Consider the following 25903-nt stretch of genomic DNA (forward strand, 5'->3'; position numbering starts at 1 on the left):
ACTTCGAAGCATCCAGAACCGCGTTAGCCCCCCGCCAATAGTTAAAAGCCAGCTCCGGAAACAGAATAAGACACTCGTGTTCTCGACGTTTCCCGAGCCGAACTCAGCCCCGCATTTAGGAAGAAAAATGCCAGGTGTGAGAAGAATAGAGCTCTGGTATATTCCTCGGGCAGCTTTCTGTTTTTTCATTCTCTTTAGCGAGGGCAATAATCCCGCCCGGTAGAAATGTCAACTTCGAAGCACGCATAACCGCGTTGGCCCTCTGCCCAGTAGTTATATGCAAGCTCCAGAAACAGAATCAGCCAGTCATGTTCTCGAGGTTTCCCGAGCCTATCTCAGCCCCGCTTTTAGGAAGATAAATGCCACGTGTGAGAAGAATAGAGTTCTGGTATGTTCCTCGGGCAGCTTTCTGTTTTTTCATTCTCTTTAGCGAGGGAAATAACCCCGCCGCATAGAAATGTTAACTTCGAAGCATGCAGAACCGCGTTAGCCCCCCGCCCAGTAGTTAAAACCCAGCTCCGGGAACAGAATAAGGCAGTCGCGTTCTCGATGTTTCCCAAGCCGATCTAAGCCCCGCTTTTGTGAAGCAAAATGCCACGTGTGAGAAGAAGAGAGCTCTGGTATGTTCCTCGGGCTGCTTTCTATTTTTTTCAATCTCTTTATCGAGCGAAATAACCCCGCCGTGTAGAAATATTAACTTCGAAGCATGCAGAACCGCGTTAGCACCCCACCCAGTAGTTAAAAGCCTGCTCACGAAACAGAATAGGCCAGTCGTGTTCTCGAGGTTTCCCGAGCCGATCTCAGCCCCGCATGTAGGAAGAAAAATGCCACGTGTGAGACGAATAGAGCTCTGGTATGTTCCTCGGGCTGCTTTCTATTTTTTCAATCTCTTTAGCGAGGGAAATAACCCCGCCGCGTAGAAATATTAACTTAGTCATGTATAACCGCGTTAGCCCCCCGCCCAATAGTTAAAAGCCAGCTCCGGAAACAGAATATCCCTGTCGTGTTCTCGAGGTTTCCCTAGGCGATATCAGCCCCGCTTTTGTGAAGCAAAATGCCACGTGTGAGAAGAATAGAGCTCTGGTATGTTCCTCGGGCTGCTTTCTATTTTTTCAATCTCTTTATCGAGCGAAATAACCCTGCCGTGTAGAAATATTAACTTCGAAGCATGCAGTACCGCGTTAGCACCCCACCCAGTAGTTAAAAGCCTGCTCCGGAAACAGAATAGGCCAGTCGTGTTCTCGAGGTTTTCCGAGCCGATCGCAGCCCCGCTTTTTGGAAGAAAAATGCCACGTGTGAGAAGAATAGAGCTCTGGTATGTTCCGCGGGCTGCTTTCTGTTTTTTCATTCTCTTTAGCGAGGAAAAAAACCCCGCGGCTTAGAAATGTTAACTTCGAAGCATCCAGAACCGCGTTAGCCCCCCGCCCAGTAGTTAAAAGCCAGCTTCGGAAACAGAATAGGCAAGTCGTGTTTACGGGGTTTCTTTGAGATGAACTCAGCCCCGCATTTAGGAAGAAAAATGCCACGTGTGAGAAGAATAGAGCTCTGGTATGGTCCTCGGGCTGCTTTCTGTTATTTCATTCTCTTTAGCGGGGGAAATAACCCCGCCGCGTAGAAATATTAGCTTTGAAACATTCAGAACCGCGTTAACCCCTCGCCCTGTAGTAAAAGCCAGCCCCGGAAACAGAATAAGCCAGTCGTGTTCTCGAGGTTTCCCGAGCCGATCTTACCCCCGCTTTTGGGAATAAAAATGCCACGTGTGAGAATAATAGAGCTCTGGTATGTTCCTCGGGCTGCTTTCTATTTTTTCAATCTCTTTAGCGAGGGAAATAACCCCGCCGCGTAGAAATGTTAACTTCGAAGCATGCATAACCGCGTTAGCACCCCACCCAGTAGTTAAAAGCCTGCTGCAAAAACAGAATAAGAAAGTCGTGTTCTCGTGGTTTCCCGAGCCGATCTCAGCCCCGCTTTTTGGAAGAAAAATGCCACGTGTGAGAAGAATAGAGCTCTGGTATGTCCCTCAGGCTGCTTTCTATTTTTTCAATCTCTTCAGGGAGGGAAATAACCCCACTGCGTAGAAATGTTAACTTCGAAGCATGCAGAACCGTGTTAGCCCCCCGCACAGTAGTTAAAAGCCAGCTCCGGAAACAAAATAAGCCAGTCGTGTTCTCGAGGTTTCCCGAGCCGATCTCAGCCCCGCTTTTGGGAAGCAAAATGCCGCTTGTGAGAAGAATAAAGCTCTGGTATGTTCCACGGGCTGCTTTCTGTTTTTCATTCCTTTCAGCGAGGGAAATAACCCCGCCGCATAGAAATAATTAATCCGAAGCATCCAGAACTGCGTTAGCTACCGGCACAGTAGTTAAAAGCTAGCTCCAAAAACAGAATAAGCATTCGTGTTCTCGGGGTTTCCCGAGCCGATCTCAGCCCCGCTTTTGGGAAGAAAAATGCCATGTGTGAGAAATAGAGCTCTGGTATGTTCCTCGGGCTGCTTTGTATTTTTTCAATCTCTTTAGCGAGGCCAATAACCCCGCCACGTAGAAAAGTTACCTTCGAAGCATCTACAACCGCGTTAGCTACCAGCACAGTAGTTAAAAGCCAGCTCCAAAAACAGAATGAGCATTCGTCTTCTCGAGGTTTCCCGAGCCGATCTCAGCCCCGCTTTTGGGAAGAAAGATGACACGTGTGAGAAATAGAGCTCTGGTAAGTTCCTCGGGCTTCTTTGTATTTTTTCAATCTCTTTTGCGAGGCAAATAACCCCGCCGCATAGAAATGTTAACTTCGAAGCATGCAGAACCGCGTTAACCCATCGCCCAGTAGTTAAAATCCAGCTCCGGAAACAGAATAAGCCAGTCGTGTTCTCGAGGTTTCCCGAGCCGATCTCAGCCCCGCTTTTAGGAAGAGAAATGCCACGTGCGAGAAGAATAGAGCTCTAGTATGTTCTTTGGGCTGCTTTCTATTTTTTCAATCTCTTTAGCGAGGAAAATAACCCCGCCTCGTAGAAATAATAACTTCGAATCATGCAAAACCGCGTTAGCCCCCCGCCCAGTAGTTAAAAGCCAGCTCCGAAAACAGAATAAGCCAGTCGTGTTCTCGAGGTTTCTCGAGCCGATCTCAGCCCCGCTTTTGGGAAGCAAAATGCCACGTGTGAGAAGAATAGAGCTCTGGTATGTTCCTCGGGCTGCTTTCTATTTTTTCAATCTCTTTAGCGAGGGAAATAACCCCGCTGCGTAGAAATGTTTAATTTCGAAGCATGCAGAACCGCGTTAGCACCTCACCCAGTAGTTAAAAGCCTGCTCCGAAAACAGAATAAGAAAGTCGTGTTCTCGAGGTTTCCCGAGCCGATCTCAGCCCCGCTTTTTGGAAGAAAAATGCCTCGTGTGAGAAGAAGAGAGAACTGGTATGTTCCCCGGCCTGCTTTCTATTTTTTCATTCTATTTTGTGAATAAATAACCCCGCCATGTAGAAATCTTAAATTCGAAGCATGCAGAACCGCGTTAGCCCCCGCCCAGTAGTCAAAAGAAATCTGAAACAAAAAAACCCAGTCATGTTCTCGAGGTTTCCCGAGCCGATCTCAGCGCCGCTTTAGCGAAGAAATATGCTACTTGTGAGAATAGAGCTCTGGTATGTTGCTCGGGCTGCTTTCTATTTTTTCAATCGCTGTTGCGAGGGAAATAACCCAGACGCATAGAAATGTTAACTTCGAAGCATGCAGAACCCCGTTACCCCCCCCCCCCCCCAGTAGTTAAAAGCCAGCTCCGAAAACACAATAAGACAGTCGTGTTCTCGAGGTTTCCCGAGCCGATCTCAGCCCCGCTTTTGGGAAGAAAAATGGCACGTGTGAGAACAATAGAGCTCTGGTATGTTACTCGGGCTGCTTTCTATTTTTTCAATCTCTTCAGCGAGGTAAATAACCCCGCCGCGTAGAAATGTTAACTTCGAAGCATGCAGAACCGCGTTAGCACCCCACCCAGTAGTTAAAAGCCTGCTCCGAAAACAGAATAAGAAAGTCGTGTTCTCGAGGTTTCCCGAGCCGATCTCAGCCCCGCTTTTTGGAAGAAAAATGCCACGTGTGAGAAGAATAGAGCTCTGGTATGTCCCTCGGGCTGCTTTCTATTTTTTCAATCTCTTCAGTGAGGGAAATAACCCCACTGCGTAGAAATGTTAACTTCGAAGCATGCAGAACCGCGTTAGCCCCCCGCACAGTAGTAAAAGCCAGCTCCGGTAACAAAATAAACCAGTCGTGTTCTCGATGTTTCCCGAGCCGATCTCGGCCCCCTTTTGGGAAGAAAAATGCCAAGTGTGAGAAAAATAGAGATCTGGTATGTTCCACGGGCTGCTTTGTTTTTTTAAATGCATAGCATTTTAGTAACTCGCAATGTCACGCGGCGTTGGCGTGCGCTGTCGTAGTCCGCATGCGCGCCTTGTCGTAGTCCGCATGCGCGCCCTGTCGTAGTCCGCAGGCGCGCCTTGTCGTAGTCCGCAGCCAGGAAGAAATAACAGTTTCCGGCGCCCGGTTTCGAACCCATGACGCCGCGGGCGGAACGCAAGGTGCCCGGCGCACAACCGACCGAGCCACGAAACCGACACAGATTTCGATGCACCGAACGCGCCTTATATCCTTCATTCATTTCTCGTTTGTTTCGAAAGCGCCACAAGTTGTCCCGCGCTTCCAAAAGATGGCGACACGGGTCCCGCGATCAAGAGATACGACTTGCCGGCGCACCCCCTCGAATATGCTGTGCATTTGATCGTGCCCCTCGCGAGGGGGATGTCTTTATTCAAACGGGAGACCGATGGTCCAAACAGGGGGCGGGAAAGGGGAGAAGGTAGTTAAAGCACTGGGGCAATATGCACAACTTCTTCACGCCGATCAGGGTTCAGCTCTTTTTTCTTTTTCTTTAGCGAGGCAAATAACCCCGACACGTAGAAATGTTACCTTCGAAGCATCTACAACCGCGTTAGCTACCAGCACAGAAGTTAAAAGCCAGCTCCAAAAACAGAACAAGCATTCGTCTTCTCGAGGTTTCCCGAGCCGATCTCAGCCCCGCTTTTGGGAAGAAAGATGCCACGTGTGAGAAATAGAGCTCTGGTATGTTCCTCGGGCTGCTTTGTATTTTTTCAATCTCTTTAGCTAAGCAAATAACCCGGCCGCATAGAAATGTTAACTTCGAAGCAAGCAGAACTGTGTTAGCCCATCGCCCAGTAGTTAAAATCCAGCTACGGAAACCGAATAAGCCAGTCGTGTTCTCGAGGTTTCCCGAGCCGATCTCAGCACCGCTTTTGAGAAGGAATATGCCACGTGTGAGAAGAATAGATCTCTGGTATATTCCTCTGGTTAGTTTTTATTTTTTCAGTGTCTTTATCGAGGGAAATGACCCCGCCGCGTAGAAATGTTACTTCGAAGCATGAATAACCGCGTTAGCCCCCCACCAATAATTAAAAGCCAGCTCCGGAAACAGAATAAGCCAGTGGTGTTCTCGAGGTTTCCCGAGCCAATCGCAGCCCAGCTTTTTGGAAGAAAAATGCCACGTGTGAGAAGAATAGAGCTCTGGTATGTTCCTCTGGTTTGTTTCTATTTTTTCATTCTCTTTAGCGAGGGAAATAACCCCGCTGCATAGAAATGTTACTTCGAAGCATGAATAACCGCGTTAGCACCCCACCAATATTTAAAAGCCAGCTCCGGAAACAGAATAAGCCAGTGGTGTTCTCGAGGTTTTCCGAGCCGATCGCAGCCCCGCTTTTTGGAAGAAAAATGCCACGTGTGAGAAGAATAGAGCTCTGGTATGTTCCTCGGGCTGCTTTCTATTTTTTCAATCTCTTTATCGAGCGAAATAACCCTGCCGTGTAGAAATATTAACTTCGAAGCATGCAGAACCGCGTTAGCACCCCACCCAGTAGTTAAAAGCCTGCTCCGGAAACAGAATAGGCAAGTCGTGTTTACGGGGTTTCTTTGAGATGAACTCAGCCCCGCATTTAGGAAGAAAAATGCCACGTGTGAGAAGAATAGAGCTCTGGTATAGTCCTCGGGCTGCTTTCTATTTTGTCAATCTCTTTAGCGAGGGAAATAACCCCCCCGCGTAGCAATGTTAACTTAGTCATGTATAACCGCGTTAGCCCCCTGCCCAATAGTTAAAAGCCAGCTCCGGAAACAGAATACCCCGGTCGTGTTCTCGAGGCTTCCCTAGGCGATATCAGCCCCGCTTTTAGGAAGAAAATGCCACGTGTGAGAAGAATAGATCTCTGGTATGTTCTTCGGGCTGCTTTCTAATTTGTCATTCTCCTTCGCCAGGGAAATATTCCCCCCGCGTAGAAATGTTAACTTCGAAGCATGCAGAACTGCGTTAGCCCCCCGCCCAGTAGTTAAAAGCCAGCTCCAGGAACAGAATAAGCCAGTCGCGTTCTCGAGGTTTCCCGAGCCGGTCTCGGCTCCGCTTTTGTGAAGCAAAATGCCACGTGTGAGAAGAATAGAGCTCTGGTATGTTCCTCGGGCTGCTTTCTGTTTTTTTCATTGTCTTTAGCGAGGGAAAAAACCCCACCGCATAGAAATGTTAACTTCGAAGCATCCAGAACCGCGTTAGCCCCCCGCCAATAGTTAAAAGCCAGCTCCGGAAACAGAATAAGACACTCGTGTTCTCGACGTTTCCCGAGCCGAACTCAGCCCCGCATTTAGGAAGAAAAATGCCAGGTGTGAGAAGAATAGAGCTCTGGTATATTCCTCGGGCAGCTTTCTGTTTTTTCATTCTCTTTAGCGAGGGCAATAATCCCGCCCGGTAGAAATGTCAACTTCGAAGCACGCATAACCGCGTTGGCCCTCTGCCCAGTAGTTATATGCAAGCTCCAGAAACAGAATCAGCCAGTCATGTTCTCGAGGTTTCCCGAGCCTATCTCAGCCCCGCTTTTAGGAAGATAAATGCCACGTGTGAGAAGAATAGAGTTCTGGTATGTTCCTCGGGCAGCTTTCTGTTTTTTCATTCTCTTTAGCGAGGGAAATAACCCCGCCGCATAGAAATGTTAACTTCGAAGCATGCAGAACCGCGTTAGCCCCCCGCCCAGTAGTTAAAACCCAGCTCCGGGAACAGAATAAGGCAGTCGCGTTCTCGATGTTTCCCAAGCCGATCTAAGCCCCGCTTTTGTGAAGCAAAATGCCACGTGTGAGAAGAAGAGAGCTCTGGTATGTTCCTCGGGCTGCTTTCTATTTTTTTCAATCTCTTTATCGAGCGAAATAACCCCGCCGTGTAGAAATATTAACTTCGAAGCATGCAGAACCGCGTTAGCACCCCACCCAGTAGTTAAAAGCCTGCTCACGAAACAGAATAGGCCAGTCGTGTTCTCGAGGTTTCCCGAGCCGATCTCAGCCCCGCATGTAGGAAGAAAAATGCCACGTGTGAGACGAATAGAGCTCTGGTATGTTCCTCGGGCTGCTTTCTATTTTTTCAATCTCTTTAGCGAGGGAAATAACCCCGCCGCGTAGAAATATTAACTTAGTCATGTATAACCGCGTTAGCCCCCCGCCCAATAGTTAAAAGCCAGCTCCGGAAACAGAATATCCCTGTCGTGTTCTCGAGGTTTCCCTAGGCGATATCAGCCCCGCTTTTGTGAAGCAAAATGCCACGTGTGAGAAGAATAGAGCTCTGGTATGTTCCTCGGGCTGCTTTCTATTTTTTCAATCTCTTTATCGAGCGAAATAACCCTGCCGTGTAGAAATATTAACTTCGAAGCATGCAGTACCGCGTTAGCACCCCACCCAGTAGTTAAAAGCCTGCTCCGGAAACAGAATAGGCCAGTCGTGTTCTCGAGGTTTTCCGAGCCGATCGCAGCCCCGCTTTTTGGAAGAAAAATGCCACGTGTGAGAAGAATAGAGCTCTGGTATGTTCCGCGGGCTGCTTTCTGTTTTTTCATTCTCTTTAGCGAGGAAAAAAACCCCGCGGCTTAGAAATGTTAACTTCGAAGCATCCAGAACCGCGTTAGCCCCCCGCCCAGTAGTTAAAAGCCAGCTTCGGAAACAGAATAGGCAAGTCGTGTTTACGGGGTTTCTTTGAGATGAACTCAGCCCCGCATTTAGGAAGAAAAATGCCACGTGTGAGAAGAATAGAGCTCTGGTATGGTCCTCGGGCTGCTTTCTATATTTTCAATCTCTGTTGCGAGGGAAATAACCCCGCCGCATAGAAATTTTAACTTCGAAGCATGCAGAACCCCGTTACCCCCCCCCCAGTAGTTAAAAGCCAGCTCCGAAAACAGAATAAGCTAGTTGTATTCTTGAGGTTTTCCGAGCCGATCTCAGCCCCGCTTTGGGAAGAAAAATGCCACGTGTGAGAAGAATAGATGTCTGGTATGTTCCTCGGGCTGCTTTCTATTTTGTCATTCTCCTTAGCCAGGCAAATATTCCCCCCGCGTAGAAATGTTAACTTCGAAGCATGCAGAACCGCGTTAGCCCCCCGCCCAGTAGTTAAAAGCCAGCTCCAGGAACAGAATAAGCCAGTCGCGTTCTCGAGGTTTCCCGAGCCGACCTCAGCCCCGCTTTTGTGAAGCAAAATGCCACGTGTGAGAAGAATAGAGCTCTGGTATGTTCATCGGGCTGCTTTCTGTTTTTTCATTCTCTTTAGTGAGGGAAAAAACCCCACCGCATAGAAATGTTAACTTCGAAACATCCAGAACCGCGTTAGCACCCCGCCAATAGTTAAAAGCCAGCTGCGGAAACAGAATAAGACACTCGTATTCTCGAGGTTTCCCGAGCCGAACTCAGCCCCGCATTTAGGAAGAAAAATGCCAGGTGTGAGAAGAATAGAGCTCTGGTATATTCCTCGGGCTGCTTTCTATTTTTCCAATATCTTTAGCGAGGGCAGTAATCCCGCCCGGTAGAAATGTCAACTTCGAAGCACGCATACCCGCGTTGGCCCTCTGCCCAGTAGTTATATGCAAGCTCCAGAAACAGAATCAGCCAGTCATGTTCTCGAGGTTTCCCGAGCCTATCTCAGCCCCGCTTTTAGGAAGATAAATGCCACGTGTGAGAAAAATAGAGCTCTGTTATGTTCCTCGGGCAGCTTTCTGTTTTTTCATTCTCTTTAGCGAGGGAAATAACCCCGCCGCATAGAAATGTTAACTTCGAAGCATGCAGAACCGCGTTAGCCCCCCGCCCAGTAGTTAAAACCCAGCTCCGGGAACAGAATAGGCAAGTCATGTTTACGGGGTTTCCCGAGCTCAACTCAGCCCCGCTTTTGTGAAGAAGAATGCCACGTGTGAGAAGAATAGAGCTCTGGTATGTTCCTCGGGCTGCTTTCTTTTTTTTCAATCGCTGTTGCGATAGGAAAAAAACCCGCCGCATAGAAATGTTAACTTCGAAGCATCCAGAACCGCGTTAGCCCCCCGCCCAGTAGTTAACATCCAGCTCCGGGAACTGAATAACCCAGTCGTGTTCTCGAGGTTTCCCGAGCCTATCTCAGCCCCGCTTTTGGGGAGAAGAATGCCACGTGTGAGAGGAATAGAGCTCTGGTATGTTGCTCGGGCTGCTTTCTATTTTTTTATCTCTTTAGCGAGGGAAAGAACCCCGCCGCATAGAAATTTGTAACTTCGAAGCATGCAGAACCGCGTTAGCACCTCGCCCGATAGTTAAAGCCAGCTCCGGAAACAGAATAAGCCAGTCGTGTTCTCGAGGTTTCCCAAGCCGATCTCAGCCCCGCTTTTGTGAAGCAAAATGCCACGTGTGAGAAGAACAGAGCTCTGGTATGTTCCTCGGGCTGCTTTCTATTTTTTCAATCGCTGTTGCGAGGGAAATAACCCCGCCGCATAGAAATGTTAACTTCAAAACATGCAGAACCTCGTTAACCTCCCCCCCCCAGTAGTTAAAAGCCAGCTCCGGAAACAGAATAGGCAAGTCGTGTTTACGGGGTTTCCTGAGCCGAACTCAGCACCGCATTTAGGAAGAAGAATTCCACGTGTGAGAAGAATAGAGCTCTGGTATGTTCCTCGGGCTGCTTTCTATTTTTTCAATCTCTTTATCGAGGGAAATAACCCTGCCGTGTAGAAATATTAACTTCGAAGCATGCAGAACCGCGTTAGCACCCCAGCCAGTAGTTAAAAGCCTGCTCCGGAAACAGAATAGGCCAGTCGTGTTCTCGAGGTTTCCCGAGCCGATCTCAGCCCCGCTTTTTAGAAGAAGAATTCCACGTGTGAGAAGAATAGAGCTCTGGTATGTTCCTCGGGCTGCTTTCTTTTTTTCAATCGCTGTTGCGAGGGAAATAACCCCACCGCATAGAAATGTTAGCTTCGAAGCATGCAGAACCCCGTTACCCCCCCCCAGTAGTTAAAATCCAGCTCCGGAAACTGAATAACCCAGTCGTGTTCTCGAGGTTTCCCGAGCCTATCTCAGCCCCGCTTTTGGGAAGAAAAATGCCACGTGTGAGAATAGAGCTCTGGTATGTTGCTCGGGCTGCTTTCTATTTTTTCAATCTCTTCCCCGAAAGAAATAACCCCGCCGCATAGAAATGTTAACTTCGAAGCATCCAGAACCGCGTTAGCCCCTCGCCCAGTAGTTAAAAGCCAGCTCCGGAAACAGAATAGGCAAGTCATGTTCTCGAGGTTTCCTGAGCCGATCTCCGCCCCGCTTTTGAGAAGAAAAATGCTACGTGTGAGAATAGAGCTCTGGTATGTTGCTCGGGCTTCTTTCTATTTTTTCAATCTCTTTAGCGAGCGAAATAACCCCGCCGCGTAGAAATGTTAAGTTGGAAGCATGCATAAACGCGTTAGCCCCCCGCCCAGCAGTTTAAAGCCAGCTCCGGAAACAGAACAACCCAGTCGTGTTCACGAGGTTTCCCGAGCCGATCTCAGCCCCGCTTTTGGGAGGAAAAATTCCACGTGTGGGAGGAATAAAGCTCTGGTTTGTTCCTCGGGCTGGTTTCTGTTTTTTTATTCTCTTTAGACAGGCAAATAACCCCGCCGCGCAGAAATGTAAACTTCGAAGCATGCAGAACCGCGTTTGCACCTCGCACGGTAGTTAAAAGCCAGCTCCGGAAACAGAATAGGCCAGTCGTGTTCTCGAGGTTTCCCGAGCCGATCTCAGCCTCGCTTTTGAAAGAAAAAAATTCCCCGCATTTCCCCAAGGGGAAGAATGTGAAAGTGCGAATGCACGAGTTGAATTTGCGCGGTTCGGTAATGTTCGCGAAAAAGAGATCACACACACACACACAACTACAAAGAAAAAAGATGCACTTAGTCACAGACGCCTATTTGTGTTGTCGTTGTACTTGATTGCTAGAGCGGATCTGAGCTTTGAAATTTAGTGTCAGTACTCCTTTAAGCGGGTGCATTAGCCCTTCTCACGCCCGATTCATGGCCAATCCCCTACGTGGGTATGCTATGCGGACATCGCCGGTGGACGCAGGTTCAGGGTCGCTTAAGAAGTGCATCGCAGTTAAAATGCCACGTGTGAGAAGAATAGAGCTCTGGTATGTTGCTCGGGCTGCTTTCTATTTTTTCAATCTCTTTAACGAGGGAAATATTCCCGCCGCGTAGAAATGTTAACTTCGAAGCATGCAGAACCGCGTTAACACCCCACCCAGTAGTTAAAAGCCAGCTCCGAAAACAGAATAAGCCAGTCCTGTTCTCGAGGTTTCCTGAGCCGATGTCAGCCGCGCTTTTTGGAAGAAAAATGCACGTATGCGAAGAATAGAGCTCTGGTATGTTCCTCGGGCTGCATTTTTTTTTTCATTCTCTTTAGCCAGGCAAATAAACCCGATGTGTAGAAATGTCAACTTCAAAGGATGCAGAACCACGTCAGCCCCCCCGCTCAGTAGTTAAAAGCCAGCTCCGGAAACACAATAAGCCATTCGTGTTCTCGAGGTTTCCCGAGCCGATCTCAGCCCCGCTTTTGGGAAGAAGAATGCCACGTGTGAGAAGAATAGAGATCTGGCATGTTCCTCGGGCTGCTTTCTATTTTTCCAATCTCTTTAGCGAGGGAAGTAACCCCGCCGGCTAGAAATGTTAACTTCGAAGCATCCAGAACCGCGTTAGCCCCCCGCCCAGTAGTTAAAAGCCAGCTCCGGAAACAGAATAAGCAAGTCGTGTTTACGGGGTTTCCCGAGCAGATCTCAGCTCCGCATTTAAGAACAAAAGACCACGTTTGAGAAGAATAGAGATCTCGTATGTTCCTCGGGCGGCTTTCTATTTTTTTCATTCTATTTAGTGAGGGAATAACGCCGCCGCGTAGAAATGGTAAATTCGACGCATGATCAACCGCGTTAGCCCCCCACCCAGTAGTTAAAAGCCAGCTCCGGAAACAGAATAAGCCAGTGATGTTCTGGAGGTTTCCCGAGCCGATCTCAGCCACGCTTTTAGGAAGAAACATGCCACGTGTGAGAAGAATAGATCTCTGGTATGTCCCCTCGGGCTGCTTTCTACTTGTTCAATCTCTTAGCGAGAGAAATAATCCCGCCGCGTAGAAATGTTAACTTCGAAGCATGCAGTACCATGTTAGCTCCCCACGCCGTAGGCAAAAGCCAGCTCTGGAAGCAGAATAAGCCAGTCGTGTTCTCGAGGTTTCCCGAGCCGATCTCTGCCCCGCTTTTGGGAAGAAAATGCAACGTCTGAGAATAGAGCTCTGGTATGTTTCTCGGACTGCTTTCTATTTTTTCAATTTCTTTACCGAGGGAAATAACCCCGCCACGTAGAAATTTGAACTTAGTCATGTATAACCGCGTTAGCCCCCCGCCCAATAATTAAAAGCCAGCTCCAGAAACAGAATACCCCGCTCGTGTTCTCAAGGTTTCCCTAGGCGATCTCAGCCCCGCTTTTGGGAAGAAAAATGCCACGTATGAGAAGAACAGAGATGTGGTATGTTCCCCAAGCTGCTTTCTATTTTTTCATTCTATTTTGTGAATAAATAACCCCGCCACATAGAAATATTAAATTCGAAGCATGCAGAACCGCGTTAGCCCCCCCCCAGTATTTAAAAGAAATCTCCTGAAACAAAAAAACCCAGTCATGTTCTCGAGGTTTTCCGAGCCCATCTCAGGCCTGCTTTTGGGAAGCAAAATGCCATGTGTGAGAAGCATAGAGATCTGGTATGTTCCTTGGGCTGCTTTTTATTTTTTCATTCGATTTAGTGAGATAAATAACCCCGCCGTGTAGAAATGTTAAATTCGAAGTATGCAGAACCGCGGTAGCACCTCGCCCGGTAGATAAAAGCCAGCTCCAGAAACAGAATAAGCTAGTCGTGTTCTCGAGGTTTCCCGAGCCGATCTCAGCCCCGCTTTTGGGAGGAAAAATGCCACGTGTGAGAAGAATAGAGCTCTGGTATGTTGCTCGGGCTGCTTTCTATTTTTTCAATCTCTTTAGCGAGGGAAATAACCCCGCCGCGTAGAAATGTTAACTTCGAAGCATGCAGAACCGCGTTAACACCCCACCCAGTAGTTAAAAGCCAGCTCCGGAAAGAGAATAAGCCAGTCGTGTTCTCGAGGTTTCCTGAGCCGATCTAAGCCCTGCTTTATGGAAGAAAAATGCCACGTGTGAGAAGAATAGAGCTCTGGTATGTTCGTCGGGCTGCATTCTATTTTTTCATTCTCTTTAGCCAGGCAAATAACCCCGATTCGTAGAAATGTCACCTTGGAAGCATGCAGAACCACGTTAGCCCCCCCGCTCAGTAGTTCAAAAGCAAGCTCCAGAAACACAATAAGCCATTCGCGGTCTCGAGGTTTCCCGACCCGATCTCAGCCCCGCTTTTTGGAAGGAAAATGCCACGTGTTAGAAGAATAGAGATCTGGAATGTTCCTCGGGCTGCTTTCCATTTTTCCAATCTCTTTAGCGAGGGAAGTAACCCCGCCGCATAGAAATGTTAACTTCGAAGCATCCAGAACTGCGTTAGCCCCCCGCCCAGTAGTTAAAAGACAGCTCCGGAAACAGAATAGGCAAGTCATGTTCTCGAGGTTTCCCGAGCCGATCTCAGCCCTGCTTTTGGGAAGAAAAATGCTGCGTGTGAGAATAGAGCTCTGGAATGTTGCTCGGGTTGCTTTCTATTTTTTCAATCTGTTTAGCGAGCGAAATAACCCCGCCGCATAGAAATGTTAACTTCAAAGCATGCAGAACCGTGTTAGCTCCCCACACAGTAGGTAAAAGCCAGCTCCTGAAGCAGAATAAGCCAGTCGTGTTCTCGAGGTTTCCCGAGCCGATCTCAGCCCCGCTTTTGGGAAGAAATTGCAACGTGTGAGAAGAATAGAGCTCTGGCATGTTTCTCGGACTGCATTCTATTTTTCAAATCTCTTTAGCAATGGAAATAACCCCGCCACGTAGAAATGTTAACTTAGTCATGTATAACCGCGTTAGGCCCCCGCCCAATAGGTTAAAGCCAGCTCAGGAAACAGAATACCCCGCTCGTATTCTCGAGATTTCCCTAGGCGATCTCAGCTCCGCTTTCAAGAAGGAAAATGACACGTGTAAGAAGAATCGATCTCTGGTATGTTCCTCGGGCTGGTTTCTATTTTTTCAATCTCTTTGGCGAGGGCAATAATCCTGCCCGGTAGAAATGTCAACTTCGAAGCATGCATAACCGCGTTAGCCCTCTGCCCAGTAGTTAAATGCAAGCTCCAGAAACAGAATAAGCCATTCGTGTTCTCGAGGTTTCCCGAGCCGATCTCAGCCCCGCATTTAGGAAGAAAATTTTCACGTGTGAGAAGAATAGAGCTCTGGTATGTTCCTCGGGCTACTTTCTATTTTTTCATTCTCTTTAGCCAGGGAAATATTCCCACCGCATAGAAATGTTAACTTCTAAGCATGCCGAACCGCGGTAGGCCCTCGGCCAGTTGTTAAAAGCCAGCTCCGAAAACAGAATAAGCTAGTCGTGTTCTCGAGGTTTCCCGAGCCGATCTCAGCCTCGCTTTTGGAAAGAAAAATGCCACGTGTGAGAAGAATAAAGCTCTGGTATGTTGCTTGGGCTTTTTTCTATTTTTTCAATCTCTTTAGCGAGGGAAATAACCCCGCGGTGCAGAAATGTTAACTTCGAAACATGCAGAACCGCGTTAACAAAGTTAAAAGCCAGCTCCGGAAACACAATAAGCCATTCGTGTTCTCGAGGTTTCCCGAGCCGATCTCAGCCCCGCTTCTGGGAAGAAAAATGCCACGTGTAAGAAGAATAGAGATCTGGTATGTTCCTCGGGCTGCATTCTATTTTTTCATTCTCTTTAGCCAGACAAATAACCCCGATGCGTATAAATGTCAACTTCGAAGCATGCAGAACTACGTTAGCCCCCCGCTCAGTAGTTAAAAGCCAGCTCCGGAAACACAATAAGCCATTCGTGTTCTCGAGGTTTCCGGAGCCGATCTCAGCCCCGCTTTTGGGAAGAAAAATGCCACGTGTGAGAAGAATAGAGATCTGGAATGTTCCACGGGCTGCTTTCTATTTTTCCAATCTCTTTAACGAGGGAAGTAACCCCGCCGGGTAGAAATGTTGACTTCGAAGCATACAGAATCGCGTTAGCCCCCCGCCCAGTAGTTAAAAGCCTGGTCCGGAAACAGAATAAGCAAGTCGTGTTTACAGTGTTTCCCGAGCCGATCTCAGCCCCGCATTTAGGAACAAAGGCCACGTGTGAGAAGAATAGCGATCTCGTATGTTCCTCGGGTTGCTTTCTATTTTTTTCATTCTATTTAGTGAGGGAATTAACCCCGCCGCGTAGAAATGGTAAATTTGAAGCATGCAGAACCGCGTTAGCCCCCCCCCCCAGTAGGTACAAGCCATCTCTCGGGAAACAGAATAACCCAGTCGTGTTCTCGAGGTTTCCCAAGCCGATCTCAGCACCGGTTTTGGGAAGCAAAATGCCACGTGTGAGAAGAATGGAGCTCTGGTATGTTCCTCGAGCTGCTTTATATTTTTTCGATATCTTTAGCGAGGGAAATAACCCCGCCGGGTAGAAATGGTAACTTCGAAGCATCTATAACCACGTTAGCCCCCCGCCCAGTAGTTAAAAGCCAGCTCCGGAAACAGAATAACCCAGTCGTGTTCTCGAGGTTTTTCGAGCCGATCTCAGCCCCGTGGTTGGGAGGAAAAATGCCACGTGTGGGAAGAATAGAGCTCTGGTATGTTCCTGGGGCTGCTTTCTATTTTTTCATTCTCTTTAGCCAGGCAAATAACCCCGCCCCGTAAAAATGTTAACTTTAAAGCATGAATAACCGCGTTAGCCCCCCGCCCAGTAGTTAAAATCCAGCTCCGGAAACTGAATAACCCAGTCGTGTTCTCGAGGTTTCCCGAGCCGATCTCAGCCCCGCTTTTGGGAAGCAAAATGCCACGTGTGAGGAGAATAGAGCTCTGGTATGTTCCTCGGGCAGCTTTCTATTTTTTCAATCTCTTTAGTGCTGGAAATAACCCCGCTGCGTAGAAATGTTTAATTTCGAAGCATGCAGAACCGCGTTAGCACCCCACCCAGTAGTTAAAAGCCTGCTCCGAAAACAGAATAACAAAGTCGTGTTCTCGAGGTTTCCCGAGCCGATCTCAGCCCCGCTTTTTGGAAGAAAAATGCCTCTTGTGAGAAGAGAGAGATCTGTATGTTCCCCGGCCTGCTTTCTATTTTTTCATTCTATTTTGTGAATAAATAACCCCGCCATGTAGAAATCTTAAATTCGAAGCATGCAGAGCCGCGTTAGCCCCCGCCCAGTAGTTAAAAGAAATCTCCTGAAACAAAAAAACCCAGTCATGTTCTCGAGGTTTCCCGAGCCGATCTCAGCGCCGCTTTTGCGAAGAAATATGCTACGTGTTAGAATAGAGCTCTGGTATGTTGCTCGGGCTGCTTTCTATTTTTTCAATCGCTGTTGCGAGGGAAATAACCCAGACGCATAGAAATGTTAACTTCGAAGCATGCAGAACCCCGTTACCCCCCCCCCCCCGTAGTTAAAAGCCAGCTCCGAAAACACAATAAGACAGTCGTGTTCTCGAGGTTTCCCGAGCCGATCTCAGCCCCGCTTTTGGGAAGAAAAATGCCACGTGTGAGAACAATAGAGCTCTGGTATGTTACTCGGGCTGCTTTCTATTTTTTCAATCTCTTCAGCGAGGGAAATAACCCCGCCGCGTAGAAATGTTAACTTCGAAGCATGCAGAACCGCGTTAGCACCCCACCCAGTAGTTGAAAGCCTGCTCCGAAAACAGAATAAGAAAGTCGTGTTCTCGAGGTTTCCCGAGCCGATCTCAGCCCCGCTTTTTGGAAGAAAAATGCCACGTGTGAGAAGAATAGAGCTCTGGTATGTCCCTCGGGATGCTTTCTATTTTTTCAATCTCTTCAGTGAGGGAAATAACCCCACTGCGTAGAAATGTTAACTTCGAAGCATGCAGAACCGCGTTAGCCTCCTGCACAGTAGTAAAAGCCAGCTCCGGAAACAAAATAAACCAGTCGTGTTCTCGATGTTTCCCGAGCCGAACTCGGCCCCCTTTTGGGAAGAAAAATGCCAAGTGTGAGAAAAATAGAGATCTGGTATGTTCCACGGGCTGCTTTGTTTTTTTTTTCTTTTTCTTTAGCGAGGCAAATAACCCCGCCACGTAGAAATGTTACCTTCGAAGAATCTACAACCGCGTTAGCTACCAGCACAGAAGTTAAAAGCAGCTCCAAAAACAGAACAAGCATTCGTCTTCTCGAGGTTTCCCGATCCGATCTCAGCCCCGCTTTTGGGAAGAAAGATGCCACGTGTGAGAAATAGAGCTCTGGTATGTTCCTCGGGCTGCTTTGTATTTTTCAATCTCTTTAGCTAGGCAAATAACCCCGCCGCATAGAAATGGTAACTTCGAAGCAAGCAGAACCGTGTTAGCCCATCGCCCAGTAGTTAAAATCCAGCTACGGAAACCGAATAAGCCAGTCGTGTTCTCGAGGTTTCCCGAGCCGATCTCAGCCCCGCTTTTGAGAAGGAATATGCCACGTGTGAGAAGAATAGATCTCTGGTATATTCCTCTGGTTAGTTTTTATTTTTTCAGTGTCTTTATCGAGGGAAATGACCCCGCCGCGTAGAAATGTTACTTCGAAGCATGAATAACCGCGTTAGCCCCCCACCAATAATTAAAAGCCAGCTCCGGAAACAGAATAAGCCAGTGGTGTTCTCGAGGTTTCCCGAGCCGATCGCAGCCCCGCTTGTTGGAAGAAAAATGCCACGTGTGAGAAGAATAGAGCTCTGGTATGTTCCTCTGGTTTGTTTCTATTTTTTCAGTCTCTTTAGCGAGGGAAATAACCCCGCTGCGTAGAAATGTTACTTCGAAGCATGAATAACCGCGTTAGCACCCCACCAATAATTAAAAGCCAGCTCCCGAAACAGAATAAGCCAGTGGTGTTCTCGAGGTTTCCCGAGCCGATCGCAGCCCCGCTTTTTGGAAGAAAAATGCCACGTGTGAGAAGAATAGAGCTCTGGTATGTTCCTCGGGCTGCTTTCTATTTTTTCAATCTCTTTATCGAGCGAAATAACCCTGCCGTGTAGAAATATTAACTTCGAAGCATGCAGAACCGCGTTAGCACCCCACCCAGTAGTTAAAAGCCTGCTCCGGAAACAGAATAGGCCAGTCGTGTTCTCGAGGTTTTCCGAGCCGATCGCAGCCCCGCTTTTTGGAAGAAAAATGCCACTTGTGAGAAGAATAGAGCTCTGGTATGTTCCTCGGGCTGCTTTCTGTTTTTTCATTCTCTTTAGCGAGGAAAAAAACCCCGCGGCTTAGAAATGTTAACTTCGAAGCATCCAGAACCGCGTTAGCCCCCCGCCCAGTAGTTAAAAGCCAGCTCCGGAAACAGAATAGGCAAGTCGTGTTTACGGGGTTTCTTTGAGATGAACTCAGCCCCGCATTTAGGAAGAAAAATGCCACGTGTGAGAAGAATAGAGCTGTGGTATGGTCCTCGGGCTGCTTTCTATTTTGTCAATCTCTTTAGCGAGGGAAATAACCCCCCCGCGTAGAAATGTTAACTTAGTCATGTGTAACCGCGTTAGCCCCCCGCCCAATAGTTAAAAGCCAGCTCCGGAAACAGAATACCCCGGTCGTGTTCTCGAGGTTTCCCTAGGCGATATCAGCCCCGCTTTTAGGAAGAAAATGCCACGTGTGAGAAGAATAGATCTCTGGTATGTTCCTCGGGCTGCTTTCTAATTTGTCATTCTCCTTCGCCAGGGAAATATTCCCCCCGCGTAGAAATGTTAACTTCGAAGCATGCAGAACTGCGTTAGCCCCCCGCCCAGTAGTTAAAAGCCAGCTCCAGGAACAGAATAAGCCAGTCGCGTTCTCGAGGTTTCCCGAGCCGGTCTCAGCTCCACTTTTGTGAAGCAAAATGCCACGTGTGAGAAGAATAGAGCTCTGGTATGTTCCTCGGGCTGCTTTCTGTTTTTTCATTGTCTTTAGCGAGGGAAAAAACCCCACCGCATAGACATGTTAACTTCGAAGCATCCAGAACCGCGTTAGCCCCCCGCCAATAGTTAAAAGCCAGCTCCGGAAAAAGAATAAGACACTCGTGTTCTCGACGTTTCCCGAGCCGAACTCAGCCCTGCATTTAGGAAGAAAAATGCCATGTGTGAGAAGAATAGAGCTCTGGTATATTCCTCGGGCTGCTTTCTATTTTTTCAATATCTTTAGCGAGGGATATAACCCCGCCGCGTAGAAATGTTAACTTAGTCATGTATAACCGCGTTAGCCCTCTGCCCAGTAGTTAAATGCAAGCTCCTCAAACAGAATAAGCCATTCATGTTCTCGAGGTTTCCCAAGCCTATCTCAGCCCCGCTTTTAGGAAGAGAAATGCCACGTGTGAGAAAAATAGAGCTCTGGTATGTTCCTCGGGCAGCTTTCTGTTTTTTCATTCTCTTTAGCGAGGGCAATAATCCCGCCCGGTAGAAATGTCAACTTCGAAGCACGCATAACCGCGTTGGCCCTCTGCCCAGTAGTTATATGCAAGCTCCAGAAACAGAACCAGCCAGTCATGTTCTCGAGGTTTCCCGAGCCTATCTCAGCCCCGCTTTTAGGAAGATAAATGCCACGTGTGTGAAGAATAGAGCTCTGGTATGTTCCTCGGGCAGCTTTCTGTTTTTTCATTCTCTTTAGCGAGGGATAATAACCCCGCCGCATAGAAATGTTAACTTCGAAGCATGCAGAACCGCGTTAGCCCCCCGCCCAGTAGTTAAAACCCAGCTCCGGGAACAGAATATGCCAGTCGCGTTCTCGATGTTTCCCAAGCCGATCTACGCCCCGCTTTTGTGAAGCAAAATGCCACGTGTGAGAAGAAGGGAGCTCTGGTATGTTCCTCGGGCTGCTTTCTATTTTTTCAATCTCTTTATCGAGCGAAATAACCCTGCCGTGTAGAAATATTAACTTCGAAGCATGCAGAACCGCGTTAGCACCCCTCCCAGTAGTTAAAAGCCTGCTCCGGAAACAGAATTGGCCAGTCGTGTTCTCGAGGTTTTCGGAGCCGATCGCAGCCCCGCTTTTTGGAAGAAAAATGCCACGTGTGAGAAGAATAGAGCTCTGGTATGTTCCGCGGGCTGCTTTCTGTTTTTTCATTCTCTTTTGCGAGGAAAAAAACCCCGCGGCTTAGAAATGTTAACTTCGAAGCATCCAGAACCGCGTTAGCCCCCCGCCCAGTAGTTAAAAGCCAGCTTCGGAAACAGAATAGGCAAGTCGTGTTTACGGGGTTTCTTTGAGATGAACTCAGCCCCGCATTTAGGAAGAAAAATGCCACGTGTGAGAAGAATAGAGCTCTGGTATGGTCATCGGGCTGCTTTCTATATTTTCAATCTCTGTTGCGAGGGAAATAACCCCGCCGCATAGAAATTTTAGCTTCGAAGCATGCAGAACCCCGTTACCCCCCCCCCCCAGTAGTTAAAAGCCAGCTCCGAAAACAGAATAAGCTAGTCGTGTTCTTGAGGTTTTCCGAGCCGATCTCAGCCCCGCTTTGGGAAGAAAAATGCCACGTGTGAGAATAGAGCTCTGGTATGTTCCTAGGGCTGCTTTCTATTTTTTCAATCTCTTTAGCGATGAAAATAACACCGCCGCGTAGAAATAATAACTTCGAATCATGCAAAACCGCGTTAGCACCCCGCCCAAGAGTTAGAAGCCTGCTCCGGAAACAGAATAAGCCAGTCGTGTTCTCGAGGTTTCTTGAGCCGATCTCAGCCCCGCTTTTTGGAAGAAAAATGCCACGTGTGAGAATAATAGAGCTGTGGTATGTTCCTCGGGCTGCTTTCTGTTTTTTCATTCTCTTTAGCGAGGAAAAAAACCCCGCGGCTTAGAAATGTTAACTTCGAAGCATCCAGAACCGCGTTAGCCCCCCGCCCAATAGTTAAAAGCCAGCTCCGGAAACAGAATAGGCAAGTCGTGTTTACGTGGTTTCCCGAGATGAACTCAGCCCCGCATTTGGGAAGAAAAATGCCACGTGTGAGAAGAATAGAGCTCTGGTATGGTCCTCGGGCTGCTTTCTATTTTTTCAATCTCTTTAGCGAGGAAAATAACCCCGCCGCGTAGAAATGTTAACTTAGTCTTGTATAACCGCGTTAGCTCCCGCCCAATAGTTAAAAGCCAGCTCCGGAAACAGAATACCCCGGTCGTGTTCTCGAGGTTTTCCTAGGCGATATCAGCCTCGCTTTAAGGAAGAAAATGCCACGTGTGAGAAGAATAGAGCTCTGGTATGTTCCTCGGGCTGCTTTCTATTTTTTCAATCTCTTTATCGAGCGAAATAACCCTGCCGTGTAGAAATATTAACTTCGAAGCATGCAGAACCGCGTTAGCACCCCACCCAGTAGTTAAAAGCCTGCTCCGGAAACAGAATAGGCCAGTTGTGTTCTCGAGGTTTTCCGAGCCGATCGCAGCCCCGCTTTTTGGAAGAAAAATGCCACTTGTGAGAAGAATAGAGGTCTGGTATGTTCCTCGGGCTGCTTTCTATTTTTTCAATCTCTTTATCGAGCGAAATAACCCCGCCGTGTAGAAATATTAACTTCGAAGCATGCAGAACCGCGTTAGCACCCCACACAGTAGTTAAAAGCCTGCTCCGGAAACAGAATAGGCCAGTCGTGTTCTCGAGGTTTCCCGAGCCGATCTCAGCCCCGCTTTTTGGAAGAAAAATGCCACGAGTGAGAAGAATATATCTGTGGTATGTTCCTCGGGTTGATTTCTGTTTTTTCATTCTCTTTAGGGAGGGAAAAAAACCCCACCGCATAGAAATGTTAACTTCGAAGTATCCAGAACCGCGTTAGCCCCCCGCTCAGTAGTTAAAAGCCAGCTCCGGAAACAGAATAAGACTCTCGTGTTCTCGAGGTATCCCGAGCCGAACTCAGCCCCGCATTTAGGAAGAAAAATGCCACGTGTGAGACGAATAGAGCTCTGGTATGTTCCTCGGGCTGCTTTCTATTTTTTCAATCTCTTAGCGAGGGAAATAACCCCGCCGCGTAGAAATGTTAACTTAGTCATGTATAACCGCGTTAGCCCCCCGCCCAATAGTTAAAAGCCAGATCCGGAAACAGAATATCCCTGTCGTGTTCTCGAGGTTTCCCTAGGCAATATCAGCCCCGCTTTTGTGAAGCAAAATGCCACGTGTGAGAAGAATAGAGTTCTGGTATGTTCCTCGGGCTGCTTTCTATTTTTTCAATCTCTTTATCGAGCGAAATAACCCTGCCGTGTAGAAATATTAACTTCGAAGCATGCAGAACCGCGTTAGCACCCCACCCAGTAGTTCAAAGCCTGCTCCGGAAACAGAATAGGCCAGTCGTGTTCTCGAGGTTTTCCGAGCCGATCGCAGCCCCGCTTTTAGGAAGAAAAATGCCACGTGTGAGAAGAATAGAGCTCTGGTATGTTCCTCGGGCTGCTTTCTGTTTTTTCATTCTCTTTAGTGAGGAAAAGAACCCCGCGGCTTAGAAATGTTAACTTCGAAGCATCCAGAACCGCGTTAGCCCCCCGCCCAGTAGTTAAAAGCCAGCTCCGGAAACAGAATAGGCAAGTCGTGTTTACGGGGTTTCTTTGAGATGAACTCAGCCCCGCTTTTAGGAAGAAAAATGCCACGTGTGAGAATAGAGCTCTGGTATGGTCCTCGGGCTGCTTTCTATTTTTTCAATCTCTGTTGCGAGGGAAATAACCCCGCCGCATAGAAATGTTAACTTAGTCTTGTATAACCGCGTTAGCTCCCGCCCAATAGTTAAAAGCCAGCTCCGGAAACAGAATAAGCTAGTCGTGTTCTTGAGGTTTTCCGAGCCGATCTCATTCCCGCTTTGGGAAGAAAAATGCCACGTGTGAGAATAGAGCTCTGGTATGTTCCTAGGGCGGCTTTCTATTTTTTCATTCTCTTAAGCGATGAAAATAACACCGCCGCGTAGAAATAATAACTTCGAATCATGCAAAACCGCGTTAGCACCCCGCCCAGTAGTTAGAAGATTGCTCCGGAAACAGAATAAGCCAGTCGTGTTCTCGAGGTTTCTTGAGCCGATCTCAGCCCCGCTTTTTGGAAGAAAAATGCCACGTGTGAGAATAATAGAGCTGTGGTATGTTCCTCGGGCTGCTTTCTGTTTTTTCATTCTCTTTAGCGAGGAAAAAAACCCCGCGGCTTAGAAATGTTAACTTCGAAGCATCCAGAACCGCGTTAGCCCCCCGCCCAATAGTTAAAAGCCAGCTCCGGAAACAGAATAGGCAAGTCGTGTTTACGTGGTTTCCCGAGATGAACTCAGCCCCGCATTTGGGAAGAAAAATGCCACGTGTGAGAAGAATAGAGCTCTGGTATGGTCCTCGGGCTGCTTTCTATTTTTTCAATCTCTTTAGCGAGGAAAATAACCCCGCCGCGTAGAAATGTTAACTTAGTCTTGTATAACCGCGTTAGCTCCCGCCCAATAGTTAAAAGCCAGCTCCGGAAACAGAATACCCCGGTCGTGTTCTCGAGGTTTCCCTAGGCGATATCAGCCTCGCTTTAAGGAAGAAAATGCCACGTGTGAGAAGAATAGATCTCTGGTATGTTCCTCGGGCTGCTTTCTATTTTGTCATTCTCCTTAGCCAGGGAAATATTCCCCCCGCGTAGAAATGTTAACTTCGAAGCATGCAGAACCACGTTAGCCCCCCGCCCAGTAGTTAAAAGCCAGCTCCAGGAACAGAATAAGCCAGTCGCGTTCTCGAGGTTTCCCGAGCCGATCTCAGCCCCGCTTTTGTGAAGCAATATGCCACGTGTGAGAAGAATAGAGCTCTGGTATGTTCCTCGGGCTGCTTTCTGTTTTTTCATTCTCTTTAGCGAGGGAAAAAACCCCACCGCATAGAAATGTTAACTTCGAAGCATCCAGAACCGTGTTAGCCCCCCGCCAATAGTTAAAAGCCAGCTGCGGAAACAGAATAAGACACTCGTGTTCTCGAGGTTTCCCGAGCCGAACTCAGCCCCGCATTTAGGAAGAAAAATGCCAGGTGTGAGAAGAATAGAGCTCTGGTATATTCCTCGGGCTGCTTTCTATTTTTTCAATATCTTTAGCGAGAGCAAAAATCCCGCCCGGTAGAAATGTCAACTTCGAAGCACGCATACCCGCGTTGGCCCTCTGCCCAGTAGTTATATGCAAGCTCCAGAAACAGAATCAGCCAGTCATGTTCTCGAGGTTTCCCGAGCCTATCTCAGCCCCGCTTTTAGGAAGATAAATGCCACGTGTGAGAAGAATAGAGCTCTGGTATGTTCCTCGGGCAGCTTTCTGTTTTTTCATTCTCTTTAGCGAGGGAAATAACCCCGCCGCATAGAAATGTTAACTTCGAAGTATGCAGAACCGCGTTAGCCCCCCGCCCAGTAGTTAAAACCCAGCTCCGGGAACAGAATAAGCCAGTCGCGTTCTCGAGGTTTCCCAAGCCGATCTAAGCCCCGCTTTTGTGAAGCAAAATGCCACGTGTGAGAAGAAGAGAGCTCTGGTACGTTCCTCGGGCAGCTTTCTGTTTTTTCATTCTCTTTAGCGAGGGAAATAACCCCGCCGCATAGAAATGTTAACTTCGAAGCATGCAGAACCGCGTTAGCCCCCCGCCCAGTAGTTAAAACCCAGCTCCGGGAACAGAATAAGCCAGTCGCGTTCTCGAGGTTTCCCGAGCCGATCTCAGCCCCGCTTTTTAGAAGAAAAATGTCTCGTGTGAAAAGAATAGAGCTCTGGTATGTTCCTTGGGCTGCTTTCTGTTTTTTCATTCTCTTTGGCGAGGGAAAAAACCCCGCCGCATAGAAATGTTTCCTTCGAAGCATCCAGAACCGCGTTAGCCCCTCGCCCAGTAGTTAAAAGCCAGCTCCGGAAACAGAATAGGCAAGTCATGTTTACGGGGTTTCCCAAGCTCAACTCAGCCCCGCTTTTGTGAAGAAGAATGCCACGTGTGAGAAGAATAGAGCTCTGGTATGTTCCTCGGGCTGCTTTCTTTTTTTTCAATCGCTGTTGCGATAGGAAAAAAACCCGCCGCATAGAAATGTTAACTTCGAAGCATCCAGAACCGCGTTAGCCCCCCGCCCAGTAGTTAAAATCCAGCTCCAGGAACGGAATAACCCAGTCGTGTTCTCGAGGTTTCCCGAGCCTATCTCAGCCCCGCTTTTGGGGAGAAGAATGCCACGTGTGAGAGGAATAGAGCTCTGGTATGTTGCTCGGGCTGCTTTCTATTTTTTCAATCTCTTTAGCGAGGGAAAGAACCCCGCCGCATAGAAATTTGTAACTTCGAAGCATGCAGAACCGCGTTAGCACCTCGCCCGATAGTTAAAGCCAGCTCCGGAAACAGAATAGGCCAGTCGTGTTCTCGAGGTTTCCCAAGCCGATCTCAGCCCCGCTTTTGTGAAGCAAAATGCCACGTGTGAGAAGAACAGAGCTCTGGTATGTTCCTCGGCCTGCTTTCTATTTTTTCAATCGCTGTTGCGAGGGAAATAACCCCGCCGCATAGAAATGTTAACTTCAAAACATGCAGAACCTCGTTAACCTCCCCCCCCAGTAGTTAACAGCCAGCTCCGGAAAC

The sequence above is a fragment of the Haemaphysalis longicornis genome, unplaced genomic scaffold, assembly GCF_048455015.1.
Source record: "Haemaphysalis longicornis isolate Haplotype H1 unplaced genomic scaffold, Haemaphysalis longicornis Haplotype H1 scaffold_12, whole genome shotgun sequence".
NCBI lineage: Eukaryota > Metazoa > Arthropoda > Arachnida > Ixodida > Ixodidae > Haemaphysalis > Haemaphysalis longicornis.